General features: G+C 42.7%; 2 non-coding genes across 2 annotated transcripts; both read right to left on the bottom strand.

The window, feature by feature from the left end:
- Positions 1-197, bottom strand: LOC142679688 (U2 spliceosomal RNA). Its single transcript, XR_012852868.1, has one exon. It is a non-coding gene; the product is annotated as a U2 spliceosomal RNA (small nuclear RNA).
- A 6,597-nt stretch (positions 198-6,794) lies between these two features.
- Positions 6,795-6,991, bottom strand: LOC142679681 (U2 spliceosomal RNA). The gene has a single exon (XR_012852864.1). It is a non-coding gene; the product is annotated as a U2 spliceosomal RNA (small nuclear RNA).
- Positions 6,992-9,155: the final 2,164 nt, after the last annotated feature.

The raw sequence follows: 9,155 nt of genomic DNA, 5'->3' as shown, positions 1-9,155 counted from the left end.
AAAGGGTGCACCGGTCCTGGAAATACTGCAATACCAGGTCAATGCGTGGAGTGGACAGAGCAAGCTCTATTTCCATCTCCCTGTTCTAAAAATCCATTTAATATATGGTCCCCAGATAGGGGACGTATCAGATATTAAACTGATAAGAACAGATTTTTTTTTTCAGTTGGCTACCCCCTCGCGGGGGTGTCAATGATTTATTACTTAAAATTCAAAACCATTTACAATAAATTACAGCTTTTTTACAATGAATTACAGTAATAAAATCAATTTACATAAAAACACATAAAAGGGGACATGGTGGCAAATTCTTATATATTGGAGTTCCATTCTTTTACAAACCATTTATTTGAAAGGGTGGCATTTCTTTTTTTATCTAATAAATAATAAATGTACATCTCGCTAAAACAAAGACCTAAAACATCGTCAACAGATAAAACATCGTGCTTAAAAATCAGGATGTTCCTGGCCTTCCACAGAGCTTCTTTTACGCAGTTCATCGTCTTCCATGCAATAGTCTTTTGGTTCGCGGTTGGGCATCCAAAGAGTCCATATAAAATCATTTCGTAACTCAAGTCCTTTAGGTCTGCCATCTTCTTCATTAGAGGGAATATCTTTATCCAAATATGTTTAGTAAAATCGCAACTCCAAAAAATATGACGCACGGTCTCCTCAGCCTGGCAGCCTTCCCTCGGACAGATAGCAGACCTCGTGAATCCTCTCCTGAATTGGAATGCCCGGCATGGAAGACATTGATGAACGCAGCTCCAGGCCAGGTCCATCTGTGTATTAAAAAGATAAAACACATTAACCATTTTGAAGATAAAAGCACAGCGTTCATTATTAAAATTTTCAATATTAGTGACGACTTCATTTCCTCTTATGTCTTTTATAAGTTTCTTACTGTTTATCATGTCATTAAAATTTTTCCCTTTAAAATTAAACAAGGCCACTATTTTCTCTAAAATCACGTAATTTGCTGGTAGATTAAAAGCATAAGGTGAGGTTAAAACAATTTCAAACCACCCCATCCTTCGCATAAAAAACCCAGTATTAAAACGTAGAAAATAAGACCAATGATGTTGTTTAAAAAGAGAATTAAGACAGAAACAAAAGTACTTGATTAAAAGAAACCTATTAAAATCTGGAAAGTCTTTGCCACCCTTTGGTTTGATTTTCATTACCGTCTCACGTTTAAGTTTCTCCATTCTGGAACTCCAAAAGAAGGTAAAACAAGCTTTAGTAATTTTTCTTAATAAAACCGTGGGAGGAGGGAAAACCATGCTTAAGTATAAAAGCAAAGGTAAAATTATCATTTTAATTATTAAAATTTTTCCCTCCATGGTAAGCTTCCTCATGTTCCACATGCATATTTTTTGATTTACCTTCTGCGCCACCATGTCCCAACTGATAAAACCATTGTCGTACTCACTGAAGGAGACACCTAAAATTTTAATATTATCAGACACAGGAACCGGTATATCTCTAAGAGCCATGCTTCCTATGTTTAAAATATTACTCTTGCTGAAGTTTACCTTAAAACCGGAAGCACAGCAATAAAACTCGATTTGCCTAAGGGTTCTCTGAAGCGACAGGGCGTCCCTACATAAAACCGCCACATCATCCATGTACCCCACTGCTTTGGCCTCTACGCCGCCTCCCCCGGGCAGGGGGACTCCACGGATACACTTATCGCGGCGAATTGCGCATAACAGAGGCTCCAATGCACATATAAAAAGCAGTGGGGACAAGGGACACCCCTGCTTCACCCCAGAGTTTAAAAATATGTCCTGTGTCTTAAAACCATTCACTAAAATTTTGCTGGTGCATTCTCTGTAAAAGGCTTTAATAGATAATAAAAAACCTTCAGGTATACCCATACGTTCTAAAACCTTAAAAAGATAAAAATGAGAGACACGGTCGAACGCCTTCTCAAAGTCTATAGATAAAATGGCTAGTTTACCTTTTCTAGACCTCGTGTCCTCAATCACGTCTTTTATTAGGTTTAAATTATCCCAGATGCTGCGGCCTGGCACCCCACACACCTGGTCAGAGTGTATAATGTGGGGTATTATGGCTTTTAATCTATTTGCACATATTTTAGCCATAATTTTATAGTCGCTATTTAGAAGGGTTATTGGTCTCCAATTCTTTAAAACTGCGATGTCACCCGTCTTATACAGCAGGGAGACCTCACCCTTCCGCCAGGACTTAGGCAGCATCTTGGAATTAAAAACATCAGAAAAAAGGTTAAAAAGATCCTCTTTTAAAATGTCATAAAATTTTACATAAAACTCACTGGGTATACCGTCCGGTCCGGGAACTTTCCCTGTTTTAAAACTTTTGACAGTTTCTAAAACCTCCTGCTCCGTCAGCTCCTGTAATAAAAAATTCTGGGAGACAGGGTCTAAAACAGTAGTAATCTCCTTCAGTGAGTCACGCATAAAATTATGATCCACAGTCTTAACATTAAAAAGGTCAGTGTAAAACTCATGAACTTTACTTAAAAGACCCTGTACATCTGACACCCCTTCTATATTTTTGATAATTGCCTTTTTGTTATTTATTTTCTTAAAAAAGTACCTGGAGCAGGTCTCGTTCTCCTCCACATGTTGTATTTTTGAACGGAATATAATCTCTTTACCTTTCTGCTCCAGGCACTGGGCTATCTCCTTTTTCAAATTGGTGATGTCATCTTTAACGTCTATGTCATGATCTTGCATTTTGTACAGGGTCTGCAGACGGGTATTGAGAATTTTAAAAAAAGCGTATTTCTCTTTGGCTTTCGCCACGCTTTTCTTAATAAAAAAATCTTTAATTTTCTTTTTCATTTTCTCCCACCATGCACTGATGGGAGTACGTGTATCTCTTACCCGCCTGCTTTCTTGGTAAAATTCAATAAAATCTGCTAAAACCTGTGGATCGTCTAAAAGGGAAACATTCATCTTCCAGGACTTTTTACATACAATATTATTAAGATCATGCTTTACTTTAAAAGATAAAAGCCTGTGATCTGAAAACACATTGGTTAAAACTTCACAATTAAAAGGCAGTAAATTTTCAGAACAAAAGATAAAATCAATCCTGGAGCTACAGGTGGCGTTGCTCCAGGTAACGCCGGCTTCCTCTGGACTGCTCCTGTTACATTCTTTGTATATGTCTTTTAATTTAAAATCAGTCACGATATCCTTGAGCAGTCCAGAGGTCTTGTCATAGTTCCTACTTGTACTGTTGGTAAGCCGGCGTTCTCCTCTCAGGATACAATTAAAATCACCTGCGAGGATAAAAGGCTCAGATGTGTTGATAAAAAGCGGTAAAATCTCCAGCATCCTCGCTCTTTCGTTCTTTTCTGGTGATCCGTAAAAATTTAAAAACTGCCACTTTACACCATCAATAAAAGCTTTAACCATTAAAATACGTCCTGGTAAGATTTCTTGAATAAAATCAATTAAAACGTTTCCCTTAAAAAGAATGGCGACCCCTGCTGATCTGGACTCGTTGGATCCAGACCAGACGGATGGACCATACTTCCAATCCTTTTTGTAATTTTCATATCTCATTGTATGGGGAATGCCGCACTCCTGCAGGAAAAATACAGAGGCTGCCAGGCAAGATAAAAAATTGAAGAGCGCAACCCTTCTCACTTTTGACTTGGCGCCCCTCACGTTGAGGGAGATTCCCATGAGCTCAGACATCGTGGAGAGTAAAAGCAAAATTCTGATTTTAAAATAATAAATAATAGGCGTACTTAAAATCAGATTGCTCCTCCACCAGCAATACCCGAAACCTCACTTGAACTCATGGCCCCGCCCTCATCCGACTCAACTGAAAAGAGGGACGAGGCAGGAGAAGAACTACTGTCGCTGAGAGCTGAGCCAGCAACACTCACCTCGTACACGGGGAGCCCAGACTCGCACAGCCTCACCTGGGTCTCTCTCGGTTGACCGACTGGGTCCATGTCTGGTGGGTCCCCCAAGGGCCCCGCCTCTCCCCCCTGGGCCCGTGAAGGCCGGTCTAGAGGGGGAGGTTGTGCGCATGGCGGGGTGTCCGATAATACGGAGGGAGCAGTGCCCGTCCTCCTCACCAGTGCAGGCGAGGAGGGGGTCCCAGGAGGAGCCACATCTTTCCGCACGGACGTATCCATCTGCTCCTCCCCTGTCTCCCTCCTACTGGCACGTTCTTGCTTCCCCTTTTTACGGGGACCCACCTGTACCCAGTCTTCTCCTTCCGAGTCGGTCTCTAGAGACCCAGGATTAGGAGCAGGCCCGGCACCGCCTGAGCAACCAGCCGTCTGGGATGCCACAGGTTCATCGATGGCCTGCTCCTTTTCTGCCTTCCTCTTGGCCTGCCGTTTTTCCTTCGCGCTGGGCTCATTTTTATCCCCTGAGGTCGCTGGCTGAGAGGCACCTGTTTTGGCTTCGGCTGGCCGTACCCTTGAAGCCCAGGTACCTCTCTGCTCTTTCGCCGCAACAGCTTGCTCTCCTCCTTGAGGACGGGACTGCTCTGCTGGTGGAGCACGTGGGGGCACCTCGGGTTGCTCATCTTCTTCGCCTCGGTACCTATGTGGACAAGCATAATAAAGATGACCAGTTTTTTGACAAAAATTGCATTTTTTCTCTTCTGTACATTCCCTCATTGTGTGTTGTTTACTTCCACAGTTCCTGCAGGTGACATCGCAGTTAAAACTGGTATGTCCATAGGTACCGCAGGCCCTGCAGAAGTTTGGCATTCCTGAGAAATAGAGGTCGCCATTCACATTCCCAAGTTTAAAACGAGCAGGTGGTAGCTTCGTTTCTTGGGTGGAGGGGTCCTTTATTAGCGTAACAATAAATTTCCATTTGACGGTCCACACACCGCACTCGTTCATAACTCTCCCCAGCAGCTTAACGTTCTTAAAGTATGCAGCAAGAAACGCCGCCACTTCCTGATCTTTCACGTATGGGGAATACATTTTAATCACTACGAGTTTGGTTACTTCAAAAGCGTGTTCAATTACCTGGACTCCCAAGGCCATGAGTTCACCTTGTTGCCTCTCAGCTTTTCCCATGGCATCACGGAGGATTCCTTCTCCCATAAAGGTCACGTCGTACACTCCACGCCTTGGGTAGTCCTGGATCGCCAAAATCTCGTTCTTGTGGACCGCCAACCGCTTTTCCAAAATATCGTGGACAAGGAACTTGAGACCACGAGGACCGCCTCCACCCTCTGCCAAGATAAATCTTGCAGTATTCCTCAACCGGGCGTATACCGGCACCGCATCAGGTCCGCCTGCCATTTGCGTGGCCAGGTCGGTACCGCACAGCTTGCGCTGCGCCCTTTGGCTTTAAGGAGACACACCAAAGGGCTGGGGGGGGGATCGCAACTCGTTGCTCAGGACTAAGCCTCTCTCCCAAATAGCAGCACGGGGGTGAAGTCCAGGCGAACCTGGACGATCCCCCGAGGCCGAGAGAGAGGGTACCTGAGCACCTTCTGACTAAAAACCTCCTGTATAAATACACTTGGTCTTAGCCAAAAGGCCGAGAAGCGATAACCCGAACGGGCCGCGCGTTGACCGAGCCTGCCCAATACTGCTGTTCACCCCTTGCAGCGATTCAGCCTACTCCTAGGCAATTCCATGGGGCCCTGCAGGCTCACACACACTCACAGCTACTAAGCGGGAGGTGAATAAAGGCCGGAGAGGAAGCAAGACAGGATTTGCTTCTTTTGCTTGCACCACAATGCAGTGCTGAAAGAGGAGGAATCGACATAAAAACGCCTTCCTGGCAACGCCCAAATGCCCTCCTGCCTTGCAAACACTGGCAGCAGCAGCAGCAGCAGCAGTAAGTGCATGCCCACTGCCACCCCTTCTCCTTTCACACCTTGTATCAGCTTTAATCCAGTCCAGTGCTGCCTGCTGAGCAGCACTGACCAACACTGCCTGGGCCCAGGCTTTTATCTCTGAGGCCCCATTATGATGTCAGAAAGCTGGCTCTGGCTCCTGAGGTCTCCACTATGACACGTGCAAAGTTCCGTCTGAACTTTATATAAGACGGTGCGGCTCAGTCAGTCACTCAGTGTTGCCTGAGAGGGCAACACTGCAACAGCCGGCCCCCAGGCTGTCTTTTTTTTGCACAGCTAGTTGCCTCCAGGAGGCCACAAGAGGGAGACAAGGGACTGCAAAATGGAAAATAGGCATCCACCAACTTTACAGACAACTTGTTCTCCTTGCTCCTACAACCTCCATCCTTGCACAGTTTGTTATTCTTCCAGGTAACATAGTAACAAATCCAAATTGCTGCTCTCTTTGTAGGCAAGCAAGGGTTTGTTGCAACTGCAATTCTTACTTCTTCTTGAAATGTAGGGACCACAGTACATTCCATCACATCCATCTAGTGTACACAGGTAGGTCCATTGTGACGGGCGGGCGGGCGGGCTGGCTGCTTTAATGGCTGTTTGCTGTTCCCCTACTCCACTCCACTATTTGACTATGGTGCTGCATCAATCAGTGGCTGGCTCAGGTGCAGCTCTTTAACCTACCTAGGAGGGAGGGCGGAGAGAAGACAAGGAAGGTGAATGAGCTGTTCCAATGTGAAATGCCGGAAACACAGAAACACAGACGACACAAAACAAGAGGTGGCAATGTATTAATTAATTGCATTTAATAAATTAGCTCATTATCACACATGACTGTACAAATGCATTGTCCAACAGGTGTTGAAATAATGGGATTAAAAGGGGAGATCCCATCCGAAAGACAAAAACAATGGCAAACACAAAAAGCACTTTTGGAATCTGATTTTAGTAAACACATAAGGAAAGGGTGCACCGGTCCTGGAAATACTGCAATACCAGGTCAATGCGTGGAGTGGACAGAGCAAGCTCTATTTCCATCTCCCTGTTCTAAAAATCTATTTAATATATGGTCCCCAGATAGGGGACGTATCAGATATTAAACTGATAAGAACAGATTTTTTTTTTCAGTTGGCTACCCCCTCGCGGGGGTGTCAATGATTTATTTATAAAAATTTCAATTTTACAATAAAACACATTTTAGTTACATAAATATATACAAAGAATTTTTACATTGTAACAATAGTAAAATCAAATTTTCATAAAATGTATGTAGGGGGACATGGGGCAAATCTTTATTTATTTGGAGTTCCAGTCAGTCACAAACCATTTATTTAGAAGGGTGGCATTCCTTTTTTTGTCTAATAAAAAATAAATATACATTTCACTAAAACAAAGACCTAAAACATCATCAATCGATAAAACGTCGTGCTTAAAAAGAAGGATGTTCCTGGCCTTCCACAGAGCTTCTTTGGCGCAATTCATCGTCTTCCATGCAATTATTTTCTGATTCGCGGTTGGGCATCCAAAAAGTCCATATAAAATATCCTCATAGTTTAAGTCCTTTAGGTCTGCCATCTTCACCAAAAGAGGGAATATTTTTTTCCAAAATTCTTTTGCAAAGTCACATGTCCAAAAAATATGTCTTATCGTCTCCTCGGCCTGGCAGCCTTCCCTCGGGCAGACGGCAGACCTCGCGAATCCTCTTCTGTACTGGAATGCCCGGCATGGAAGACATTGATGAACGCAGCTCCAGGCCAGGTCCATCTGTGTATTAAAAAGATAAAACACATTAATCATTTTGAAAATAAAAGCACATCGTTGTGTATTAAAATTCTCCACATTGCTGACCGTCTCGCTCTCTCTCAGGTCTTTTATTAGTTTTTTGCTATTCTTAAGTTCATTCACGGTCTTCCCTTTTAAATTGAAGAGAGCCACTATTTTTTCTAAAATTACGTAGTTTGCTGGTAATTTAAAAGCGTATGGTGAGGATAAAATTATGTTAAACCAACCAAACCTCCGCATAAAAAACCCAGTATTAAAACGTAAAAAGTAAGACCAATAGTGCTCTTTAAAAAGGGAATTAAAACAGAAACTAAAGAACTTAATTAAAAGAAACCTATTAAAATCAGGAAAATCTTTGCCACCCTTTAGTTTGGACTTTATTACCGTTTCTCGTTTCAATTTCTCCATCCTGGAACTCCAAAAGAAGGTAAAACATGCTTTTGTTATTTTTTGTAATAAAACTGTTGGGGGAGGGAACACCATGCTTGTATATAAAAGAAGGGGTAAAATGACCATTTTTATGATTAAAATTTTTCCCTCCATGGTGAGTTTCCTCATATTCCACATACAAATTTTATTGTTTACCTTCTGCGCCACCATGTCCCAACTTATAAAACCATTGTCGTGCTCACTGAAGGAGATACCTAAAACTTTAATAGTATCTGACACAGGAACGGGTACGTCTCTAAAAACCATGCTTCCTATTCTTAAAATATTACTTTTGCTGAAATTTATTCTAAAACCGGAAGCACAGCAATAAAACTCAATTTGTTTTAGGGCTTTCTGAAGCGACAGGGTGTCCCTACAAAGTATCGCCACATCATCCATGTACCCCACTGCTTTAGCCTCTATGCCGCCTCCCCCTGGCAGGGGGACTCCACGTATTTGTTTATCACGGCGTATTGCGCATAGCAGAGGCTCTAGTGCACATATGAAAAGCAGTGGGGACAAGGGACACCCCTGCTTCACCCCAGAGTTTAAAAGAACGTCCTGTGTCTTAAAACCATTTACTAAAATTTTGCTTGTGCAATCTTTATAAAAGGCTTTAATAGATAGTAAAAAACCTTCAGGTATACCCATCCGCTCTAAAACCTTAAAAAGATAAAAGTGCGATACTCGGTCGAAAGCTTTTTGAAAATCTATGGATAAAATGGCTAATTTTCCGTTTCTAGATTTTGTGTCTTCAATCGCATCTTTTATTAAATTAATATTATCCCAGATGCTGCGGCCTGGCACCCCACACACCTGGTTAGAGTGTATGATGTGGGGTACTATGGCTTTTAAACGGTTTGCACATAGTTTTGCCATTATTTTGTAGTCACTATTCAGAAGGGTTATTGGTCTCCAATTCTCTAAAACTGCGATGTCACCTTTTTTGTATAGCAAGGAGACCTCACCCTTCCGCCAGGACTTAGGCAGCATCTTGGAATGAAAGACTTCGGTAAAAAGGTTTAGGAGATCATCTTTTAAAATATCATAAAATTTGACATAAAACTCGCTGGGTATACCGTCCGGGCCAGGAACTTTACCTGCTTTAAAAC

Source organism: Rhinoderma darwinii (assembly GCF_050947455.1).
Source record: "Rhinoderma darwinii isolate aRhiDar2 chromosome 2 unlocalized genomic scaffold, aRhiDar2.hap1 SUPER_2_unloc_55, whole genome shotgun sequence".
Lineage (NCBI taxonomy): Eukaryota > Metazoa > Chordata > Amphibia > Anura > Rhinodermatidae > Rhinoderma > Rhinoderma darwinii.
Note: the sequence above shows the minus strand (reverse complement) of the source record. Positions and strands in the feature narration are given on the sequence as shown.